Consider the following 24,140-nt stretch of genomic DNA (forward strand, 5'->3'; position numbering starts at 1 on the left):
GGTTCATAACGTCCCTTTGTTTGCTCGCTAAAAATAGTAAAAAGGAATTATTTGAGTTGTTCAAATTAATTAAAGAAATTTTATATTAATATGATTAATATAAAGTATAGTGAATTCTTATAGATTTGATTTATAATCCAAACTATATTATAAGATAGATATATTTGAATGAGATTCAAATATTAGATTTATATGAATTGGATTCATAAAGAGATATATGCATATTATGTGATATTCATATGTTAATTAATTAATTAACCTTATATTAAATTTGATTTAGTATATTGTTACTTAATTTGTATGCTGGTTAATTAAATAATAGTTAATTAATTAATTAGCTAAAAGGAAGAAGGGGAAAAGCTTGGATAAGGGGTTACCCTCTCTCCCTATAAATATAGTATTGTTACCCTTTTTAGGGTAAGGGTTTATTTTCGTGAAAAATAACCTAACCTCCACCCTCCATCTATAATCCCTCTTCTCCAAAAGAATTTCTCTCTAAAAATTCCTCCATCAAAAGATCTTGAAGCCCACACTTCCAATCCTTTTTTTTATTCCAAGAGAATAACAAGGTAGCCTTAGAGGTGGTGTTCTTGTTCGTTGAGAAGCTCAGGATTGTTTGTGACCTTTAGAGGAGAAAATGTGAAGAAGGAAGAATCTACAAGGGTGAGTGCATTTCTTCCCTTCTTCTTTATTAGAAGTATGCTTAGGTCCTTTTGTATGTTTATCCTTTGAATAGTTCCATGAGTTCACTAATTTTTTTTCCTCACAAAATCGTTTTTCAAAATTGTAAGGTGATCACAGGCTTCTTCAAGAATTCGATTCCCTTCACAAATAGCTTGGAGTATGTCTCCAACCTTACAACAATACAATCTTCATTTCCTTCATTTTCTTCGAAGATGGACACTATCTTTTTGTTCGTCTCGTGATTTTGATTTTAAACATGCTTAAAATGATGAAGAATAATGGTGATGAATGAATATGATGAATGGAGATTGATGAAAGAGTGATTTCTCTCTAGGTAAGAGAATTAGGGGATGCATTGGTAGCGGATGCGTGCACACTTTGTGGATGCATACAAGTTCTCTCAAATCAAACTCAAGTTTCCTGGTAAGTCCAAGGTCGGACGCATGGACTCTAGAATGCTTCTAACGAAGACCTTGTTTTTGGATCTAATACAGATGTTTCCTAATTAACTTGAGAAATGTTGGTTATTTACACTGAGCTAATAGCACATATGCAAAAAGAATCAGAAGTTCATAGGGAAAAAGGGGTTTATGAATGAATGGTTTTAAATGTAAGTGGTATGTGTTGAGTCCAAGCAGGATTAGAAAGCATAATGAAGATGGGATGAAGATGATACAGATGCTTTTCTACAATCTAAATGTATGAGCTATGCCTTAGAATTTTATTCTTAAATTTATATTTAGTTCAACATCTCTAAATGCGAAAGCCACATATAATCTTATCTCTAGGGTATATGCGTTGGCTACAAAGAACAGGCAAAAGATGCAAGCAACTTTATCTCTAAACCTATTTCGCACCATGACTTAATGTGTTCTATAATTAAATTTATCTCTCAAGTGATTTAACTACTTAATCGCTTTAATCAACTGATTAGGATGATGATATGAATCAAGAAATTCGAACTTGAAGATGATATGAATCAAAGTCATTAAGTTTCCATGTAAACTTAGTTGTTTTCAATTAATTTCCAAAAATTTATGTTTAATTTAAGTATTGAAATTATGGACATTTTTTTTAAAGATAGTTGTTGGAAATATGGAGGTTACTTTTAATGAAGATGCATTGAAGATGAAGACTAGTCAAAGATGGTGGATGAAATTGGAGGTTGCCATTAATAGAATTGCATTGAATATGGTGGATGAAAGATGGAGTTTGGGAAGATGACTACTTTAATGTTTTATGTTGACTTTTGCTTCTTTACATTAATTGTATTAGAATCTCTACAAGGCTATATAAAGTCTCTTATCCTTTCAATTGTAATAGATTAAGAATTTGGATGAATGATACTAGAAAATTCTAAAATGTAGAATTTTGTTTCTAGTGTGTTCTTGTGATAGAATGCATGAATATTTGGAACATTCAAGTGAGAATTGATCTAACTTGCTTGTGGAGTGCTTTGAAGATCAAGGATTGATGGGAGTTTCTAATTTTGTTTGATCATTGGTTCATTAGATCAACTAAGTCATCTGAATTTTAGCCTGTCTTAGGGGTTGATTTCAAGTTGGTTTTGAGGTTGTTGGGGTTGAATTCTTTGAGTCTTGTTGGTTAACATGGTTCTTAGATCCGATGCCTAAGGGTCTCGTATCATTTGATATCAGAGTTTTAGCTCTAGATCAGGTATATTTTTCCGTTGTTGTAATGTTTTTCTTATTCTTTGATTTCCAATTTTATGTTTTTCTAGTGATCTCATCACATTCTGTCCGTTATATAAAAACTCAAAAAAAATGTTAGTTCTATTTGTAATTTTACATTTTTATCTTCTTCAATCTCTTAAATCTGAGTTTGATTTACAAGATTGCTTTTGTCAATGTCCTCCAATTTGGTTTCCTTCAATGTCAAATGTTCTTGTTTTGAAAATCTGAAAAAAAAAAAAAAAAAAAAAAAAAAAAAAAAAAAACAAAACAAAAATGTGTAATCTGAGAGGTTCCTTGTTGAATTTTGTTGTTCTTCGATTCAAGTACAAGAAAGATGACTATCACATGCTGCATTCCAAATAGATCCTTTAGATTCAATGACGAATCTTCTTGAAGAATGGGGGAATGATACGAACCAAGAAATTACATTTCCATCAAATGAACTTGAAGATGATCGAATCATGACCATTAAGCTTCCTTGAGTTCAAGCACTTTGAAGACTTCTAAGTTCATATATTTTTGCTATAATTCAAGTTTGAATTGTTATTTATGCCTAGTCAAAGATGATGGATGTCATTAATGAAGTAGCATTAAAGGTAGTGGTAGTAAGATGGTGGTTGGAAGATGAACTTCTTTAATGTTTTATTTTGACTTTTTGGTATTTATATTAAATAGGTTAGAATCTCTACAAGGCTATATAATGCCTTTTATCCTTCCATTTATAATAGATTAAGGATTTAGATTAATGATACTAGAAAATTCTAAAATGTAGAATTTTGTTTTTTGTGTGTTCTTGTGATAGAATACATGAATATTTAGAGTTGTTGGGGTTGAGTTCTTTGGGTCTTGTTGTTCAATATGGTTTTTAGATCCGATGCCAATGGGTCTCGTATCAGATGATTTAAGCACAAATTTCAAGCTCTCATTAAGTCAGAAAACTAGCAAACATAAATAATTTCGAATGCAAATAGATGGAGACGTGTTGAATGGCCAAAAGATAAGATTGAATTAAGGATAACAAATATTTATACAACAATCTCGCCTTGATGAAATGAAATAGGGAATGGAAATGAAATGTAAAAAGGAAGAAATCAAATCGTAGAGTTCCATCTCTTTTCCTCTTTGGCTTGATTTTCATGTTTGTTTCAACCAACTTGGTGAAGAAGTTGATGAAGATCTCTCTCTTGAGCTATATCTCCAATAGCTTCCCTTGATCAACGATGGAATGGTATCTTCCCTCCTATTTCTTGCTTGCAGACGGCAGAGTCTAATTGCTGAAGAAAATTCTAACTTTCTGGCTCTAAGGTGTCTAAGTATGCTTCAACAAATGGTTTCTCCTTTTATACGTAAATCACAACAACTTGGTGATTGGACTTGCATTAAATTTCATACCCTAGACCAGCCACCTGCCACTTCAAAGTTGTTCAAACATCGCCAGTCAACTACCCATACCTGCAAGTGATGATTTGACATAAAAAGCATGAGTCAATATATCCTTTCTACGTCGAGCATTCTCGGACGCATACCTTTGCATCGGCATCGTCTGCAACATTTAGTGAATTTCTTTGATTCCTGTTTTAAGATGCGTTAGTGAAGCAAATTTTTACTAAAAGAATATTTTTGTATGAGTTAACAGCATGTATGAAATTTCATGTGTTTTTCGTCATAATGAATGCATTTATATCACAAAAGATCCTAATTGTTCCAATTTTGAGATAATAATAACTTGTATTTCTACAAGTTATCACCTTTTAACAAAAGTACACAACAATGGCACTCAATATTTCTCATGAAAATGGCCAACCACTAACAACAGATTAAAAGTCTTTAAATATATACATAGCAGACATGCCGATGAAGGGATTGAATCCCAATATGGGAGCAATTTATCGTATTGTCCCAATTTTATTACAAAAAAATCACAAAGCAGAAACATAAAGAATTAGGTTGAACATGCTTTATACAGTAATTAATTAGGAAAAATGAATTAGAACCTTTGTAGAACCAGTTCTCAAAGACCTTTTCCCAATCTTCTAGATCCACTACACGATCAAATCACGAACAAGACACGACCATCGATCTTCTCTACTATTCTATTTGGAACAAGGAAGTTTGTGGAAGCTTTAGTGTTCTTGGAGAAGGGGAAGGCAAAACCGGAGAACTCTTCTCTGTTCTATTGTTATGTGTGAGTGAGAGAGAGGTATTATATATCTCATAGTCTTCTAGGGTTCAGAATAAAACGTGAGGGGAGTTAAATCCCCCCACCACACTAACCAGTCCTCTGCAATGTAGGGGAGTTGACGGATTAATTTACTTAATTTGGAATTTAAATTAAATCTAACTTAATTTAAATAAATTAAATAAATAACTAATCAAATCAATATTTATATAATCTTTAATTAAATATCAAATACTTAATTAATTTAATATTTGAATCATATTCAAATATTCTTCTCTCTAATAACCTATAGTTTATATGAATCTCATTAACATTAAATTTACTATATAGGTTTAATATGAACCAATTCATATTATTTAATATTTGAATCTCAAATATTATTCTCTCATATTATATAGTTTTAAGTTTGAATCTAATTTAAATAAACTATATATTATAATATGTATATATATATATTATATTAAATTGTATCATATACAATAAAATTCCTTAAACAATAATTTGAACATTTCAAATTTACAACAACTAAATCCTTGTTTAATCCCGTCATAAGCTAGCAGAGGGACATTATGGGCCTACAGTTATTATTTTCAATAATACGAGATTAATTAAATAAACTTTTTAATTAAATTAATCAACATTCATTAACTATGAGGCATTCTACTATAGACCCATAGTTGCACGTTTATGAACCGTAGAATATTTAAGTGTCCATTGACTTTAATCATTTCTTGTAAGCCAATCCTTCACAGGTTGTTCGTAACTACAATTGGGTCCAATTACTGTTTTACCCTTGTAGTTACTTCTTACTCATTAAATACCACTAATCCTCTAATGAACAATTTGTTTATGGTCCAACCATAAACAAAATCTCTCTTAGGCCAATGAGAGGATGAGACCTCGTTGTTCAAGTCCTGGACTTAGCACTTAAGGGAACAAGCTATCTAATTACCTTAAAAGAGGGGAGTGAATTCCATCTTGTGATTCTATGTTCTCAGCTCCTGACTTGGTACATAGTCTCCAAGTTGGTAGGCTTATTGAGTTGGTAAGTAGGGCCACTCTCACCCAAAAAAAATCAAAGGATGACTCTCATGAGCAAAGTTCATAACACACAGATAAGGCAAGAGATCTACAAAGTTATTACTGATAGAATTTTCCACATAAAGCATAGACAAACTGAGAGACATTTGCAAGACTTAAACAAATATTGCCAACACACAATTTCTAACAAAGATTATTGTCAGTCTATAACTAGCTAGTAAAAACTAGAAGTGTTTACTTTTTCGTTTGGTATTTAGGGTGCAATCGTAATTAGATTGCATTGTAAAGAAAATAAGTTGTAATGGTCTATGTAGCACAGACACAGATACGATTACACGATACGGATACGATCGGATACGGCGATTCATCAATTTCTAAAAAACTAAGATACGATATGTCTAAGGATACGTCATTTTTTATATATATTTTTTTATATATATATTAATATATATATATATATATATATATATATATATATATATATATATATATTTCTAAAAAACGAGGATACTAATACATTGAAGATACATTTTCTTCTTTTAAAAAAAAATCTAAGATATATATAAATTTAGCATACAAGTTAATAACAATAGCACAAAATAGAATACAAACACTGAAATACAATACAAAAAAAGCAACATCTAAGATGTTAAAGTACAATAGTTAATAAAATGCAATAGAAAAGTGACTCATATTACAAAGAAGAAGAAGAAGATTAGAGGGAGAAGTATGAAGATAAACGAAGAACTGCTTCATTGAATTGTTGAAGATATCCAAATGATTTATATTTTGGTGGACTTTGTGAGGACTCAAATGTGAAGATGAAGATTAGATGATTCTAGGGTTTAGTCTTTTATTTATTTTTTTTCTTTTAGTTTTGGACTCAAGTAGTGAGCTTTTTAAATAGGTTGCCTAGTTTTAAATTGGGAAAGATTAGATGAGTTGCTTGTCTTTTTTTCTTTAAAAAAAGTTACGCGTAGAAATAGATACGTCAGATCGCGTGTCAGATACATATCTGTGAAGTATTTGGACGTATCGGTATCTGATACGTGTCTGATACGGATTCTTTGCCTCACATCAAGTATCTGTGCTTCATAGGTAATGGTAAATAGATTACCTTGCATGGTGTTTACCAATTTGTAATGTGAACTAGTTATATTGTATTCAGAAATCCGTTGATGGTGTTTATTTTTAAATGTAATGGATATGAAATCTGAATGATTACCAAGATATCGTTTTATATTTCTAACTATTTTCACGATTCCCTATTCATTTGTTTTTTTTATACTTATTCTTAAATAAGTTAAATAAAAAACGATAATCTTAAATAATTAAAATTTAATTCTTAAATAAAAAATGTAAGATCTAAAATTAAAAATAGTAGTTATTTTAAATTTTGTTAAATCTATTTCAAAATTAAATCATGAATAATATATATATATATATATATATTTTAAAAGTAACAATAATCTCACTCTCAATCTTAAACTAGGATGAGAAGTACTTAGTATATTTGACCATAGTGCAAGACTTAGAGCGAGAGCGAGAGCGAGCATGAATAAGAGTGTGATGGAGAGCAAGAGAAGGAGAAATTAAAAAAATAACAATAATCTTGCTCTCCAATCTTAAACTAAAGTAAAGAGTACATAATATATCTAGTTTTGGTCTAAAGCAAGAGTTAAAGCGAGAATGAGATCAATTTTGAGCAAGAGTGAGAATAAGATCAAGCTTAAACAAGAGCGAGGTGGAGTACGAAAGAAAAATTGATTGATGAAATCATGGACCAACATTGGAAAACCCAAACTAGGAGGGTTAAAAAAATCTGACAACTCGAAAAACCTAAACTACCCAACCCAAACTATAAGGATTGAGTGGGTTAGTTTTGTTCTTGGGTAGGGTTGTATCAACTTTTTTTATTTTTATTGGGTTGAGTTGGGTCTTGGGTTGACCCAATCCAACCCGAATTACATATATATTAATAAATAAATAAATATATATATATATATTTCTCTTTGTTTAAAGTTTGGCTACTTTGAGTTGATGAATTTATTAATTGTTAATATTTTGTTTTAAAATTTTTATGATGTTTTTACTTGTTTAAAGTTTTTAATAAAAATCATAGTTATTTGGTTTTTAACATTTGAATAATATGAGATTTGGTTTTTAGTTATTAGTCATGTGTTGTAGATGAATGTATGTACTTAAAATTAATGAAAAAAAAGTTATAACTCAATAACTCAACCTAATCCGACCCGAATTTTAAGTGTTAGGTTGGGTTGGTGACTTCATTTGGGTCTTCTAGGTTGTCAATTCAATCAATTGAATTTTTTGGTTGGTTTAAAAAATATCCTCAATCCAACCCAACCCATGTACAGCTCTAATCTAAACTTCACAAATTTTGAGAGGATTTATTGATGGTGTTTAGAAGAGACAGGAAGAATGAGAAGTTTAATATAGAAATTAAAAATGAAGAAAGTGAGAAATTCATGGAAAGTGCTGGGATGAAAAGAAAAAATCGTGAAATTTTGTTTTAAAAAGTTAAGAGAGTGGGAGGGAGAAATGAAAAAGAGAGCTAAAAAATGATAAATAATAAAATATCAAAGGAGAGAGAATGGGTAAAGGGTGAAAAGTGAAAAAATTATATTGTATGGGTCTCATATAATCTACAATAGGATTAAGATTACCACCTATGGTGGGATCAATCCAACAAAAAAAAAAAATGGTGGAATCCACATCTCATTATAGATTGAGGTAAACAACTTCAAAGATAATCCAATGAAATCGACCTTTCTAAATTTATTGATTAGATTTACCCGTAGGTAAATGGAGCTAAGTTTGTATTATTGAAAGAATAATTAATTTGAAAAGTTAAAATTAATTTAAAGTAAATAATGAAAGGGGCCAGTAAAAAAATATTTAAAAATATTGTACACTTTATAGTAAAAAATTTTAAAAGTATAAACACTTTTAGAACTTTTTGCTATAAAATATAAATATTTTTAAAATTTTTCTATTTATAGGAATCTCCCCTAATGAAACTTATTTAACTTGGGATACAGATATAAATGAAATTCATTGTTCTTCTACTAAGTGGAGTTGGGTCACGTCTAAATTGGGCTAGGCTTGGAAGCCCATTGAATCTCATAGGGTTGGGAAATTGGGTTGGATAGCTATAGATAGACCTAGACCCCTCAAAATGGTCTACTAAAATTAGAAGGGCCAACAAAGTAAATGGCTAAAATTAAATAGTACAACTCGAAAGATGGCTAAATTAATTAGAAATTAGAAAACTAGCTAATTAAGATTTTTAAAAAAATATATATTGAAATTATAATGGGAAGAAAATATTCTTAAAATAATAAGCACAAAAATATGGTCATGGCCTTTATTGACCTAGACCTTTTTTAAAGTTTTCGTCACTCGGTAAACAAGATTGTAGATGAGGTGAACATATATAGTCCATTTTGTTTCCGTGGCCCTACTTTTGAGAAACAAGTTCCTTGTCTTCTTAATGGTGGTCACCTGATCTGATATGATTTGTTATTTTAAAAAAATAATAATAATAAATAAATAAAATACCTATCATAGAACAACACAGGACTCTTGGCATGTGTAGAATTCATTCTACATTGATTGAAACGAGAACTTAGTCAATGGTATAAATTAATACGCTTATTCAAGTTTGAGGTTTAAATTAATGAAATTGAAAATTTATTGCTAAAACTAAATCTACCACATTTGACGTTTAAATGAATTAAATTCAAAGTTTGAGGAATAAAATTGGTACAAATAGCTAAATTTAGGATAAAATTGATTTTTCCTTTAAAATAAATGAGAAAGAAAATTGGAAAATGAGAAAATTATATTTCTCCTATGACCTTTGTATATATGTATTATATTTATCTTTCAAATACAAGGTCATTGATTATTTTATGATAGTCATTCTTTTTTTTCAAAGCATATGATTATTTTATGATAGTCATTCTTTTTTTTCAAAGTATATATTTAATTATCAACTAGTTCATAGTTTAAATTTCTCCTTATGTTATCCTAATAAGTAGAAAATTTTAATGCTTGGACAAGATGACCTCCATTAACTCCCATGTTCCACACAAAGGCATTATTAGACATCACAATCAAACTTTGAGATAAAAAAGACAAGTCATGACTAACAAAATCTCCTCTAGATTCTTTCTTCCTTTCATATATGAAAATTTTTCAACCAAAAAAAAAAAAGGTTTCATGGTGTCAACAAATGAAAGGTTTTTAAAAGAAAATGGTAAGATTGTAAATTCCTATACTTATACTTGAAGCATCAAACTCATTAGTTCAATAAGTTTTAACTAATTAAATTCAAAGGTTTTAAATTATGCTTCTTGTCATAAAATAAAATTGGACTAATTAGACACCATATGGCAAACAAACTACACAAACTAATAAGCATAATATATTATAACAATATTTTATCAAAAGTATTGAGAGATGAAATTGAAACATATTTCAAAACTTAGGAGAACAAATTAACTTTTTAAGTTGAGAATAAGTTTTAGGTTTAAATCCAATTTTAAGTTTTCTACTATTAACTTTTTGCCTATTTTTGAAAGGTTAATTATGGTCATTTTACTATGAAACTAAAGAAAACAAAACAAAAGAATGAGAATGGTCCCCTTTAAATTAAAGTACAAATTACATGTTTTGAAAGCGTAAAAATTAAATGGTTATTACATTTGTAGCATTTTTAGAATTAATAATTAAATGTATAGTAATATTTTTAAAGAATTGTAAATATAACAAAATTCATCCGTTATGATTCTATTGCTAATAGATTCCTACTAGTGATGTGACATATCACCGAGACTTTAAAAGTAAAATCTAAAATTTACTATATCTATAAATATTTTTTGCTAAATGTATGATTTGGATTAAAATATGAATAAGTAAAAGTTAAATTGAAAGGAACTTATATTTTTTTTAAGCTACAAAATTAGAATAAGTAAAAGTTAAATGTATGATTTGGATTAAAATATGATTTAAATATTTTAAAACAATAATTTAGCCAAAATCAACACAATGATTAACAAGAATTTTCAATCATTTTAATCACTAGAGTAGACCTAACCTACATGGTAGTGAGTGATAATTGCATTGTTTCTGAAGTCAACCACAAAGTTATTTAAATCTTAGTTTTCATTTAATTCATTTTGGGTTAGTGGTCCAATATGTTATCCATAATCTCATGCTTTAGAGAGGTAGGTCTTTTTTTATTATTATTATTTTTAAAAGGTAGGTCTTTAAATATGCTACTTTTTGCGTTAAATATATTGTATGACCACTAAATTTGAATCATTTGGCTCTTTATCAGGCTGCAGACTCCTTTAAGCTTTTATTGATAATTTTTGGTTTATTTGGTTTATTTTAGTGACTATTTTATTTTTTAAAAATATTTAAATTTATTCTATTTTAGTTTATTAACTTTTGAAAGTTATGCTTTTACTCAGTTCAAAATATTACACTTTTATCCTTGAGTTTTTAGTTTAATTTTCATGTGATTCCAATGTCTCAAAATATTACATTTTTGTCATTTGATTTTGGGTTTAATTTTTATTTGATCCATCAATTTCAATATTCTATATTTTTACCTTCAAACTTTAACTAAATGCTCAGTTAGTTAAATGGAACGCCGCTCGGGTTTGGAAGGGTTCGGAACGCCGCTTCTAGGTTTACCACCGCCGCTCGGGTTGGTGCGGTTGACCTTCATGGGCCGCCGCTTCAGACATCGTCGGTCGTCTTCGACGGGGGTGGGCTTCCGCCGGTCGTCTTCTTTGGGTGTCACATCCATTCGTCCGTTCGTTTGTTCAAGGTTCTAAGTTTCGTTTGTTCGATCGTCGTCTTCTTCAGTATTGTTCGTTCGGGTGCTGTGTTTCGTTCACGACTAAGGTGTTTTAGATCTGAGGTGTTTTAAAGCAATCGATCAAATGGTGAGGTTTGACCGGTGACGATTTTCATCTGAGGTGTTGGTAGGCGGTGGCGGTAAGGTGTTTTGTTGGTACTTTTTCAGCAGCGGCTTTGATCTGAGGTTCGGGCATTGATAGATTTGAGGTATTGAGGTGTGGGTTTAACCACGGTGAAAGCTGGTTACGATGGTGCGTAAGCGGTCGCTTTTAAGACTGAAGGAGAAGAATGAAGGTTGAATTGCTCGTCAACCCTTTCGTTTGCTTAGACCGGAGATCGATTTTGGATTGGGTGCTCATTCTTCGGAGGTGAAGGATTTTGGGGTGTCTGACGGTCGTTCTGAGGAAGGTGAAGGGTCTGGTATGAGGAGTGTTGGGTTGAAGAAGCCTCTGTTATCTGACCTAGAGCCGGAAAGAGTTAGAGAAGAAGACACTGTAATTTTTATAGTGGTTCGGTCAAAGTCGACCTACTCCACTCCCTAAGCACCTCTTAGAATTTTGAATAAAATCTTTCCGACTCTTTCTACGGATTAGAGCCCAACCGTTATACCATTACGGGTTCAAGAGCAAACCCGATCCTTTCCACGGTTTAGGATCAAACTGTTACAAATATTGGAATTTTTTAAGAACACAATACAACTCTCACTAGAGTGGATTTACAAGTTTAATCACTCAACAAATTTACCCTCACAATACAATAACACTCTCTCAAGAATAAGATGAAAAGAAAAAAAATTGAGAACTTAGAGCAACAATAGAACTTTTGAGTTTTTGAGGATTATGAAATGTAAAATTTGTTAGTTTAAAATTTGAAGAGGAAGATGGTTTATATAGAGATGGAAAAATTTTTAGAAACCAAAATTAATTTGGACCATTGGATTTTGGAAAAGAAAAATCAATGGTGGAGATTTTAAACTAAACTAGTAGTTAGATACAAACAAAGTATAATATTAAATTCCTTTTCTTTTGAAACTTTTTAAAATTAATCTAAAAAAAAAAAAAAAAAAAAACATACCATGTGTCAAAAACTAGCCTTTAGATACAAACATAAAATAGTATTAAATTTATTTCCTTTTAATTCATTTTCTTTTTAAATTCATTCTTTTTAAAGTCAATCCAAAAATAAAAAACTAGCCGTTAGACACAAACATAAAATAATATTAAATTTATTTTCCTTTTAAATTTCAATTTTTTTAAAAGTTTAAATCAATCCAAAAATCAAAATTCCATTATATGTTAATCTCTTAATGATCCACCATTCAACCAATCTGCTGCTATATGTCTACATGCAAATGGTCTAGTTATGCCACGTCATCCACCATGGTAATTTCTCTATAGACTTGTTTTGGTCATATCGTCTTCGTTTTAGCTCCGATTTGAGTGATTCAAGAGGTGTTGGAATCGTTGTTCCGAGCTTTATGCTATAGAAATATTAAAACACTAAGATTTTCAGTAATTAAAAATTGAGTTTGTTATCATCAAAATATTGATTAATTAATTAATTAATTTGAGATTAAGGGTAAAAAAGCCAACAATTTAGAGTTCATTCCTCCATTGGTTGAAAATGATAAAGTTATTGTTGAACCTTGTGAGGAGATTATTGATGAAAGTGTTTGTTTGTGGGAGAAATCTTTGGTTGGTCTGTTTGTGGATGTCAAACTCTTGTATTCTATTATTTTTTGACTTATTTAGAGAATTTGGGGACGTATAAAGATGCCTATTACCTTGTTGGAGAAGGTTTGATTATCTTTAAATTTTAGAAGGTAGAGTCATAGGATTGGGTGCTGGAGAATGGTCCGTGACACTTGGATGGCAAGCCCATCTTATTACGATAGTGGTCCCCAAGTATTATTCATGAAACCTTTGTTTTTTTATTCAATTCCTATCTGGATTAAACTGGAGTGTGTTCCCCTGGAGTTGTGGACGAATAGGTGTCGTGGGTAAAATTGTCTCTTTTGATGTTGCAACAAAAGAGCAGCGACGCTTATCGTATGCGAGGGTTTGTGTTCAAGTGAATGGTGATTCGTTAATGCCTCCTTCAGTCACTGTTAGAATGTGGGGTCAGGAGTTTATTATTCCAGTAGTGTATGAGTGGAAACCTCGTAGGTGTACTTGTTGTGGTTCCTTTGGCATACTAGGGCTATGTGTAAGAAATAGAGTGTGGAAAAGGGTCAGGAGTTGTGTATTGTGGCAGTTAATTAGGGGTGTTTGGGGGAGAATAGGGGGATTGTGAGTGTGAAGAAGAGGCATAACTTGGGTAATGGTGCGAGAGGAGTTAGCCTAGTGGATGGGAATAAGGGTGCGGGGATTGTTGACGAGTTTACATTGGTTAGTCATCGTAGGCGTGATAGAGGAGGTGTAGGGCATAGGGGTAGCAGTGGGTCACCGAATTCGGCGCCCTTGAGGAGCAGAGTAGTTTATGGGTCCCCTAGAATTACGAGGTTTGTAAAACATGTTGATGATCGTAATCAGTTTGATGTTTTGTGTGATGAGGGGGGAGACTCGTTAGCATTAACACTAGTGCAGGCAGATCCTGATCCGTTATATGTTATGAATGGGATGTACGGGAGTTTGGGCAAAGGCCCAATGGGAGGTGGTAGGTGTGATTTCTTACAAGGTTCATGATGTGGTGTTTCTGGAATGTTAGGGGGTTGAATGACCTTGTTAAGTGTAGGGTTGTGGCAGTCTTTCTGGCTTCCTCCTCTGTTACTTTCTGCTGTTTGCTTGAGACGAGGGTTCGTCGCGAGAATTTTGGTATAGTGATGAGCAGGTTTGGTGATGCTTAGAGTTATGTGTGTAGCTATAGTGTGCAGGGAGTTGGGAGGATCTGGGTGATGTGGCGGAAGAGTGTCTATGATTTTTCTATTGATGTCAGTGGGGATCAGTTCATTTCTGGAGCCTTAGTAGATATTGTATCTAGTGTTAGGGTACATATTGGTGTTGTGTATGCCTTTGATCACGTGAGCGAGAGGAGGAACTTGTGGTCTCAATTGATTGATGTGCGTGTCTCGTGGCAACTTCCTAGAGTTGTTTTGGGGGATTTTAATGTTATTCGTAGCAGTTCGGAGGATTTTGGTGGTTGCCCTAGCTTGAAGAAGATGGAAGAGTTTGATGGGGTGTTACTAGAGGCGAATCTAGTTGAGTTGGGTGTGACAGGTAACTAGTTTACCTGAACTAGTAAGCTTCAAGGGAATGGTATCCTGCGCCGGTTGGATCGATGTTTGTCTAATGAGGCGTGGAAGGTAGCTTTTCCGTATTCGAAAGTTAGGGTTGATCAATAGGGGATTTCTGATCATAGCCCTCTTCTGATTTCTACAGGGAGACGAGGCGTAAGCCGCCTCCTACGTTTTGATATTTTTCTCATTGGGCAGAGGCTGAGGGTTTTATTGATACTATCATGTCAGTGTAGAGAAGGTCTGAGAATGTGTCTCCTATGGTTAGCATTGTGCGAAATTTAAAGGCAGTGAAGCGGGTTTTTCACGCATCGTTTGGTAGGCGTATCTCTGTGTTAGCTGATGAGGTGCGAGTGCCTAGGCAGATTCTGGAGGCTGCTCAGGCTGAGGTAGAAAGGGATCCTACTTCAGAGTCGGTGTGTGCGGAGGCAGCTCAGGCCACTGAGGTGTTTTGGTTAGTGGTGAAACTGAAGAAGGCGTCGCTCCGGCAGAAGGCCAGGGTGAGGTGGCTAGAGTTAGGTGATATGAACACAGCTTTTTTTCATCGTTGTGTTCGTTCTCATCGCAGTTGCAGTGGTTTATTTATGGTCGTGGATGCTGGGGGGACTCGTCAGACGGTGCATGACAGGGTGGCAGGGGTGGCAGTAGATTTCTTTCGGGGTTGTTTAGGGTCTCAATCTGTGGGGTATAGGGATCTTACCGCCCGAATTGAGGGTATTGTGCAATTCAGATGATCCGTAGAGGGGGTGGAGGCACTTGGTCAACCACTGAGTCGGGAGGAGATTCAGAATGCTTTATACTCGATGACGTCTGGGAAGCTTCCTAAGCCTAATGGATTTTTGGTGGATTTTTACAGAGCTACTTGAAGTGTGGTTGGGGATGATTTCTGTGACGTGCTAAATTTTTTTTAGACCTGTTACTTGCCTGGTGGAGTTAATTCTACTGCTATTACTCTTATCCCAAAGAGGTGGGGAGCTGAACGTATGGAGGATTTTTGTCCTATTTCTTGTTGCAATGTTGTGTTTTAGTGTATCTCGAGGATCTTAGTTGAGAGATTGCGGTTGTGGTTGCCTGCTTTCATCAGTGGTAACCAGTTTGGGTTTGTTCCGAGTAGGTCGATTTTCGATAATATTTTATTATGTCAGGAGCTTGTAGGGAGCTATAAGAAGGGCATAGGGAAGCCACGTTGTGTGTTGAAGGTAGACCTTCAGAAGGCGTACAATTCGGTAAATTGAGATTTTCTGTTTGGTGTGTTGTTGGCTATAGGTACGCCCCTTCAGTTTGTTAGTTAGGTGAGGGTTTGTATTACTTCGCCTAAGTTCTCTGTGATGATTAATGACTCCCTTGAAGGGTTTTTTCTGGTAGGAAGGGGTTGAGGCAGGGGGATCTATTGTCTTCTTTTTTATTTGTGATGGTGATAGAGAACTTGTCTAGGTTGTTGAATAAACCTTCTGTGTGGTTTAGGTTCTATGATCGGTGTGAGCGTGTGAGCCTGACTCATTTGGTTTTTGCAGACGATTTGATGATTTTCTGTGTAGCTGAGAGAGATTCTTTGGAGTTTGTGAGGTAGGTCCTAGCAGATTTTACAGGGCTGTCTGGGTTAATTACAAATGTTGGGAAGAGTTCCATGTTTGTTGCGGGTGTGGAGTCTGGGTAGGCAGAGGAACTAGCTGCGTTTATGGGTTTCTCTCTTGGTTCGCTGCCTATTAGGTATCTATGTTTACCTTTATTGGCGGGTCGGTCAAGGACTGTGGATTGTACGCCTTTGATACAGAGGTTTACATCTCGTATTAGAAATTAGACAGTGCGGTCTCTCTCCTTTGCTGGAAGGTTGCAGCTTGTTAGGTCTGTTTTACAGTCCTTTCAGGTGTTCTGGTGTAGCATCTTCACGTTGCTTTGTGTGTAACTCATGAGGTTGATCGTCTATTACGTAGTTATTTATGGAAGGTATTGCGGTGAGTTGGGGTGGTTCACGAGTGGCGTGGGATGAGATGTGCTTTTCGTTGGGAGAGGGGGATTGGGTGTGAAGCATGTGGCCTCTTGGAACCAGGCTGTTATTATGAAGCTGCTCTAGCTTCTCTTAATTAAATCGGGATCATTATGGCTGGCATTGGTGGAAGTGTTTGCGTGGGCAATCTTTGTGGGCTATTCGAAGTGAGGTTGGGAGGTCTTGGGGCTTGAGGGCTATCTTGCGAAGTAGAGATAGATTCAAGCATCTGGTTCGTTTGATGATCAGCGATGGACGGTCTTGTTTTGTTTGGTAGGATCCTTGGCTATCGAGCAGCACGACTTTGGATTCATACGGGTCTACGGTGGTTTATGATGTAGGGAGTAGTTTGAAGGCGCAGTTGTAGGAGTTCATGAATGGTGAGGGAGGTTGGAGGTAGCCTACAGTGTCTTGAGAGTTGCTTGAGATCTAGGGTCTTATTCAGGCAGTGGAGCCTAGGGTGAGGGGGAGGATTATTGGGTTTGGGTGTCAGATGCTAGTGGTCGGTTTTCTATCGTTAGTGTGTGGGAGAGTTTGCGTCCTCATCGTCCTAAGGTGTCTTGGGCTGGTATTTTGTAGGCGGTGGGTGGTATTCCGCGTCACTCCTTCTGTGCGTGGTTAGCTGTGAAAGGCAGGTTAGGAACGCAAGATTGGTTGAGGAATTGAGGTGTGTTGTCAGAGGGGGTGTCTTCTGTGTGGGAGAGGTGTGGAGTCGTGGGATCATTTATTTTTTAAGTGTAGGTTTGGAAGAGAGGTGTGGCTTGTGTGGTGCGTCAGTTGGCTTCCTCGCATCGGATGGCGGGTTGGGATATAGAGTTGAGTTGGTTGTGCCGAGTGCGGTCGAGTAATGGGGTGCGTAGTAAGTTGTTTCGTGTTTTCCGGTTGGGATATAGAGCATAATCGACAGCTACATGGAGGTCGACCAAAGTCGGTGTCTGCTCTGGTTCACCTTATGGTCTCTTTGGTTCGTGCTACTTCCTGGCGGGTTGATCTTCTTGGTCTTATCTAGTGTGTTTACGAATGTTTTTTTCTTTTTGAACTTTACGTTGTTCTTTGTTTTGATGTTGTCCCTAGTTTGAGGGATCTTGAGTTCTTTTCTCTGGCTTTCTCCCTCGTGGTTTGCGAGTATGCGTTTATGTGTTGGTTTTGTTCTGGTCTTATTTTGTTGGCTTTGTTTTGGTTTTGTTGCACTGTCTTTACTTGTGCTTTGTTGCTTTGATGCCTTGATCCCGGGCTATGGGATCCCTCATGTTGTTGTATAATAATATCACCTATTCTAAAAAAAATTATATTAATTAGTTTAAAAGAACTAAATTAATTTTCGACTAATTCTGGTTTACAATAGTATTTTGTGAAAAAAAAAAAAAACAAGGGTAGAAATGTAACATTTTGAATCCTGGAAACCAAATAAAAATTAAACTCAAAACTCATATGTAAAGTGTAAACTTTTGAAATTTAGAGATCAATTTGCAAGAAAGTATGTTGGATAATGAACGTCTATGGCCCTATTGACTATAGAGAAATAAGTCGACTATGGTCAGAATGTCTTCTTTTGTTGATTTCTGTGCAGAACCTTAAAGTCTTGGAGCAGACTTTAATAGTATCTGTCGAAGACGAGCGTTATCCCATGGGAAGTGCTACAAGAGATATGAGAAAATTCAAGTTCATTGAAGAAACTAAATTGCTAGAAATTTCTCTTTCCAACGGCTGTTTCACGTGGTCTAAAGAAGGAGAAGTGGTTTCAAGATCTCCTATTGATAGATTCTTTGTTTCTAATAATTGGGAAGATGTTTTCGTGTAGGGATCGAATCCCGAGCGGAAACGTGTGAACGTCATGCATCTCAAAAATCGATTTTTTAATAAACAAAATCAGTGTTCTAAAACATAACATATGAAGGATAAACATATGAAATAACATGCTTTGGAGAAGGGATATAAGAGAGAACCATTCTTATCTTTGAAGATTCCCGAACTCCACGAAAAATCCTCTTGATCTTGGCACGAACTTCTTCTAAATCGAATTTGAACACGGCCATGAGAATAACCTTGTTATTCTCAAGGATTCCAATAGAAGGATAGATGATATTCAGCTAATTGGGAGAGGAAAAGGTAGAGAGATTTCTTTTAGAGAGTAAAGTGAGGATTTATGTTTTGGTGGCTAGGGTAAATCTCATCAAAATCAATTCTTTTCCTAAAAGGGCCATAAGGAAGAATTTATACGGAGAAATGTTAATCATTTCTCCAAGTTCTTTCCCAAGTTACAATTGTGCTCAGTTAATTAAATATCATTTATTTAATTAATTAGCACATCAATTAAATAACCATTTATACATTAAATCCAATTTAACGTATATATTTAATTAACATAAATAAACATCATATGTTTATGTGCATCACCTCTCTATTAATTTAATTAATTAATTTTCAAATTAAATATTTAAATCTCATTCAAATATTTATCTCCAACTTAATTTTAATTATAGATCACATCCATAATCAGTTACATATTAATCACATTAAGATACAATTTCCTCAAATTGATTTGAAAAATTCAAATCATTCCACTTTAATATCCTTTAGTGAGCTAACAAGCGGACCCAATGGACCTGTAAATTAGAAGCTCTAACGATATGAGATTAATTGGCTAAACTCATTAACTAAATTAATAAATATCCATTAGCTGTGGATACACTTCAGTAAATACCCACAACTGCACTCTTTTCACTGTAGATATATTTTTGTGTCCATGTATACAGACTATTAATAGTAAGTTATTCCTTCACGGATGTCATAACACTAATTGAGTCAAATTACCATTTTACCCTTGGGTTACCTTTGTATCCTTAAATACTAGTGCTCCTCTAATGAACAATCTGTTTATGGTTCAACCAATAAACAGAAACTTCTCTCGGGCCAATGAGAGGGTATGGCCTTTTGTTCAAGTCCCCGAGACACCACTTAAGGGAATACTCATCTACTTACCCTGAAGTCGGGAAGGAGTGAATTTCATCTTGTATTATTATGTTTCCAACTCCCTACTCAGTCTTGTCCCTAAAATGGTAGGCATATTAAGTCGGTAAACTGGCCATTCTCACCCAAACAAATCAAAAGACAATACTCCATGAACAAGAGATCATAATACACTCAGGAATAAGACTAAGTTGCCTAGGTCATCCTATTGAAATAGGAACCAAACTAGTTATCGACGTTACATCTAGTGGTTACTATTTTTTGATCCGGTCTTATGTAAACTCATTGCATAAGATACCTCCACTTGTGTGTCATCTACACGGACGCGTTGGATTATCGTATTTGTATCAAATACAAAATGGGTCGTATCCATAGTGTCATCAAGATAAGGTACCTAACTTTATCCTTATACTATAAACCCTCTAGACTGTTTTTTGAACATTGACATCTATATATCTCCACATACAGTTCAAGACTCATAAGAAAACCTTGGATATTAGTTTATTGGATTTAGGGTTACTCATTTCTTCCATAGATGATTATTCAAGGTATGGGTACTTATACCTAATGGAACATAAGTCTGAATCTTTTGAAAAGTTCAAAGAATATAAGGTTAAAGTTGAAAACCTATTAGGTAAAACTATTAAAACTCTTTGATCTGGTCAGAGTGGAGAGTATATGGATTTAGAATTCGAGGACTATATAATAGAATATGAAATTCATTCTCAACTTTTAGCACCTGGTACACCTCAGCAAAACGGTATATCAGAGAGGAGAAATAGAACCTTATTAGATATGGTTCGTTCTAGAATGAGTTATGCTCAATTGCCTAACTTGTTTTCAGGGTATGAAATAGAGACTGCAGTTCACATCTTGAATAATGTTCCTTTGAAGAGTGTTTCTGAAACACTGCTCGAGTTATGGAGGGGGTGTAAATCGAGTTTACATTATTTCAGAAGCTAGGGTTGTCCTGCACATGTGTTAGTGACAAATCCTAAGAAGTTGGAACCTCGTTTAAGATTATGCCAATTTTTTGATTACCCTAACGAAATGAGAGGTGGTATGTTCTATGGCCCTCAGGAAAATAAGGTGTTTGTATTGACAAATACTACATTTTTTTAGAAAGACCACATGAGAGATTATAAACCACATAGCAAAATAGTATTAAGTGAAGCTACTGAGGAATCAACAAGGATTGCTGATGCAGTTGGTCCTTCATTACGAGTTAATGAAGAAACCAACACTTTAGGTCAGTCTCCTCCTTCTTAATCATTGAAAGTGCCTTGACATAGTGGGACGATTGTGATACAACCTGACCGTTACTTGAGTTTAACTAAAACTCAGGTTATCATACTAGATGATGATGTTGAGAATCCATTTGAAGGTTCCCATTGAAGGAACCATGGATGGAAGCAATGGGTCTTCCCAATCTTCCCAATTTTACATAAAAAGAAAAAACATATGCATTTAACATTTAACCAAAAATACAACATGCTTTAATAAAAAATCAGAAAAATAAATTAGGGTTTCAAAAACCCTTAACTTTTGAAGAACATTTCTTATAATCTCTGTGAAAAAAACCCATACAATTATAAGGCCAATTGGGCATAACCACAAGAATGACCTCGGTATTCTTTGGTGAGAATTCAGGAGGTGTGGTCTCTGGTGAATTTGGATTAAGAGGGAAAAGAAAAAAATTAGAGGAAGAGAAAAGAAAAAATCTTCTCTAGGATCACTTTCAAAATCACAGTACTGTAATGTGTTTTTCTTTTTGCTGGATGATAAAGAAGGAGAACCTTGCGAAAGCCACTTGTTCCACTCACATAAAGTGGAGAGAAAATTAAAGGCAGGGAGTTACAACTCTCTCCCTCAATTAATTTAAATTAAATTTAAATAAATAAAATTAATTAATTTAATTTAATTTCATATATATTAATATGATACCAAACTTATCATAAAATATATATTAAACTATATGTGATATCAAATATAACATATAACCTATAGTTTTAATATTGTAACATATACAATATAACCTATAGTTTCTTTTCTCTCAGTAATGACATTTAATATAAATCACATTTACATTAAATTTAACAATATGAATCCAATTCATATAATTAATATTTGAATCATATTCAAGTATTTATTTTCTCTCATAAATACTTAATGTTCTAATGTATCAAATACATTATACTAATTATACCACATATAATTAAAATTTAATTAATTATATTTTAACGATGACGTGCCTAGTTTCAACCTGCATCGTCATCTCGCTAGCATCTAGTTGCTGCCAGGAACTAATTCCCTGAAATGAAGAACAAATATGGTTAGCGACACCAAAATCTATAATTCAGGCAGAATCATCATTCTCCACTAAACATGTTTTCAATACAAGCAAATCAAATTTACCTTGCTTAGCCTTCTTCTTTTCTACCAAGTATTTGGGGTAGTTCCTTTTCCAATGCCCATCTTGGTTGCAATGGAAACAGATCCCTTTTGTAGCATTGGCTTTCTTTTAAGCAGGGACCGGTGTGTTAGCTTTCCCCTTTCCACCTTTCTTCTTCTTCCACTTTTTACTATCGGAGGAAGAAGGTACAGAATTTTTCCTAAAGGTCGAACCTGTGTGGAACTTCTTAGAGGATGAAGTAACATTTGTTTCATCCTTCTGTCCCTTACTTTTCATTAAGGACTGGAAGGTCTGTAGCTCGTTGAGGAGGGTGGTTAGGTTGTAGCCAATCCTGTTGAAAATAGCATTACTACGGAAGTGAAGGAAACTTTCAGGTCAATATTCTAAAATGAAACTAACCTGGCTGGCTTCATTGATGACGGACTTATTCATCTCTGCCACAATGAAGTAGACCATCAAGTTGAGAACATATTCTCGAACAGATTCCTTCTTGCATATGGGCATTGGAGATGTGTTTGAAAGCGTCATGCCTAAATTGTGCGAAGGTTATCTGAACATTCCCTTCAGGGACTCCATGATCTCATGGGTTGTGTGCATGGGCTCATACTTCTTGGCCAAGACTACAGAAACACTAGCCAAGATGTATGCTCGGGTCTTTTTGTTTGCCCGTGTCCAATGCTTGTATTCATCTCGAACATTATGGACAACATTGGGAGCTAGAATGGGAGGACAGTCCTCCATCAGGACGAAATGAAGGTTATCGATTATTAAAATTGTGTTAACCGTGTTTTTCCATGAAATGTAGTTTTTTACCGTTAATTTTTTAGCATAGGTAGATTTAATGTCGTGGAAGCCATATTAAAATAAATTTACTGAAACATACAAATTATTTATATTAGTCTATTTACATTAAACCACTAAGACAACCAATCAGTTTTTAGCAAAAATAGTCCAATGTATCCTAAGTGATGTCTATTTTTCAATGATGTTTCAGTGAGGCAAGACAAAAGTCACCATAGGGTGATCAAGTGTCATTTCACTGAAATGAGACATTCTCAACCAATAGATAGAAAAACACCTTGTTACTATAACTATCAGTCACCATTATTCGATCCATAATTTGTTAAACTCACTTAACAATTGTTGTAAATGTAATCCCTCATTTTAGGTTTTAGAGTTCCGCTCTAATGATCCAACCGTAGGTAAAAACTGATTGAGATATGAAACTAAAGCAACCCTATCCATCACTGGAGTTCAAATAAAGTGTCACGCAAAATTTCCATCCTTTAGGGGGACACCCACGTGCCACGAGGCCATGCATGAAACTTTACTTCAAACTAATGAGAGAGACCGAGGGATGTGTTGTCACACGTCCCACTCTCACTTACTATAAGCACTCTCTCCATTCACCTTGATATTGATCTATACAAATGCCACCCGTATGGGGACCCCCATGGTGCCTTGAGGCCGATTATAAATCTTATGGTGTGAACTTTAAGGAGAAACGTGAAGAAGATAAAATGAAGTATCATATACCCCATTTTCCATTCACTGAGTGTTTTACCTAGGGTTAATTAACTTAAGAAAATCCAAATACTGATTTTAACTAAGTGAATGTTTTATTTGCCAAAAACAACATTTGTCTTTGAATAGTTAAACAATTTTTATCAAGGTCTATTAAACTCTTTAGTAAATTTTATCAAACTTGCATGCATGTAACAAATATATCTAATTCACCATTCCAGTTAAGTTCCCAGGTAGGGGTGTTACGTTTCCATTAACGTAAATATCCTAGCCTAGATAGAACTCGCCTTAGACAGAAGATCTCTTATAGATATTTGTTACATTGTTAATCTTTTATTAACATCAACTTAATCCTATTAAACAGATAGATTAAACTAAGATTTCTAATCTCATTAGAAACGTGATCTTAGGTTTATGCGAATCATATTTTAATACGATTTTAAATGATGATCAAAACTTAAGGTCTGCATGCAACTCTTAATTATAAATTTTAATTTCTAATTTCATTTTTTTTTATAACAATT

General features: G+C 34.0%; 1 long non-coding RNA gene across 7 annotated transcripts; it reads left to right on the plus strand.

Annotated features, from left to right (window-relative positions):
• The first annotated feature begins 385 nt into the window (after positions 1–385).
• On the plus strand, positions 386–3,791 carry LOC120090173 (uncharacterized). Of its 7 annotated transcripts, none has more exons than XR_016524404.1 (4): positions 386–663; positions 802–841; positions 1,019–1,107; positions 1,765–3,791. It is a non-coding gene; the product is annotated as an uncharacterized LOC120090173 (long non-coding RNA). The 7 variants fall into 7 exon arrangements; XR_016524401.1 differs by having other exon boundaries at positions 390–663; positions 792–841; positions 1,769–3,791; XR_016524399.1 differs by having other exon boundaries at positions 391–663; positions 792–841.
• The last annotated feature ends 20,349 nt before the right edge of the window (positions 3,792–24,140 follow it).

Source organism: Benincasa hispida, chromosome 11, assembly GCF_027475165.1.
Source record: "Benincasa hispida cultivar pf3 chromosome 11, pf3_genome.v1.1, whole genome shotgun sequence".
Lineage (NCBI taxonomy): Eukaryota > Viridiplantae > Streptophyta > Magnoliopsida > Cucurbitales > Cucurbitaceae > Benincasa > Benincasa hispida.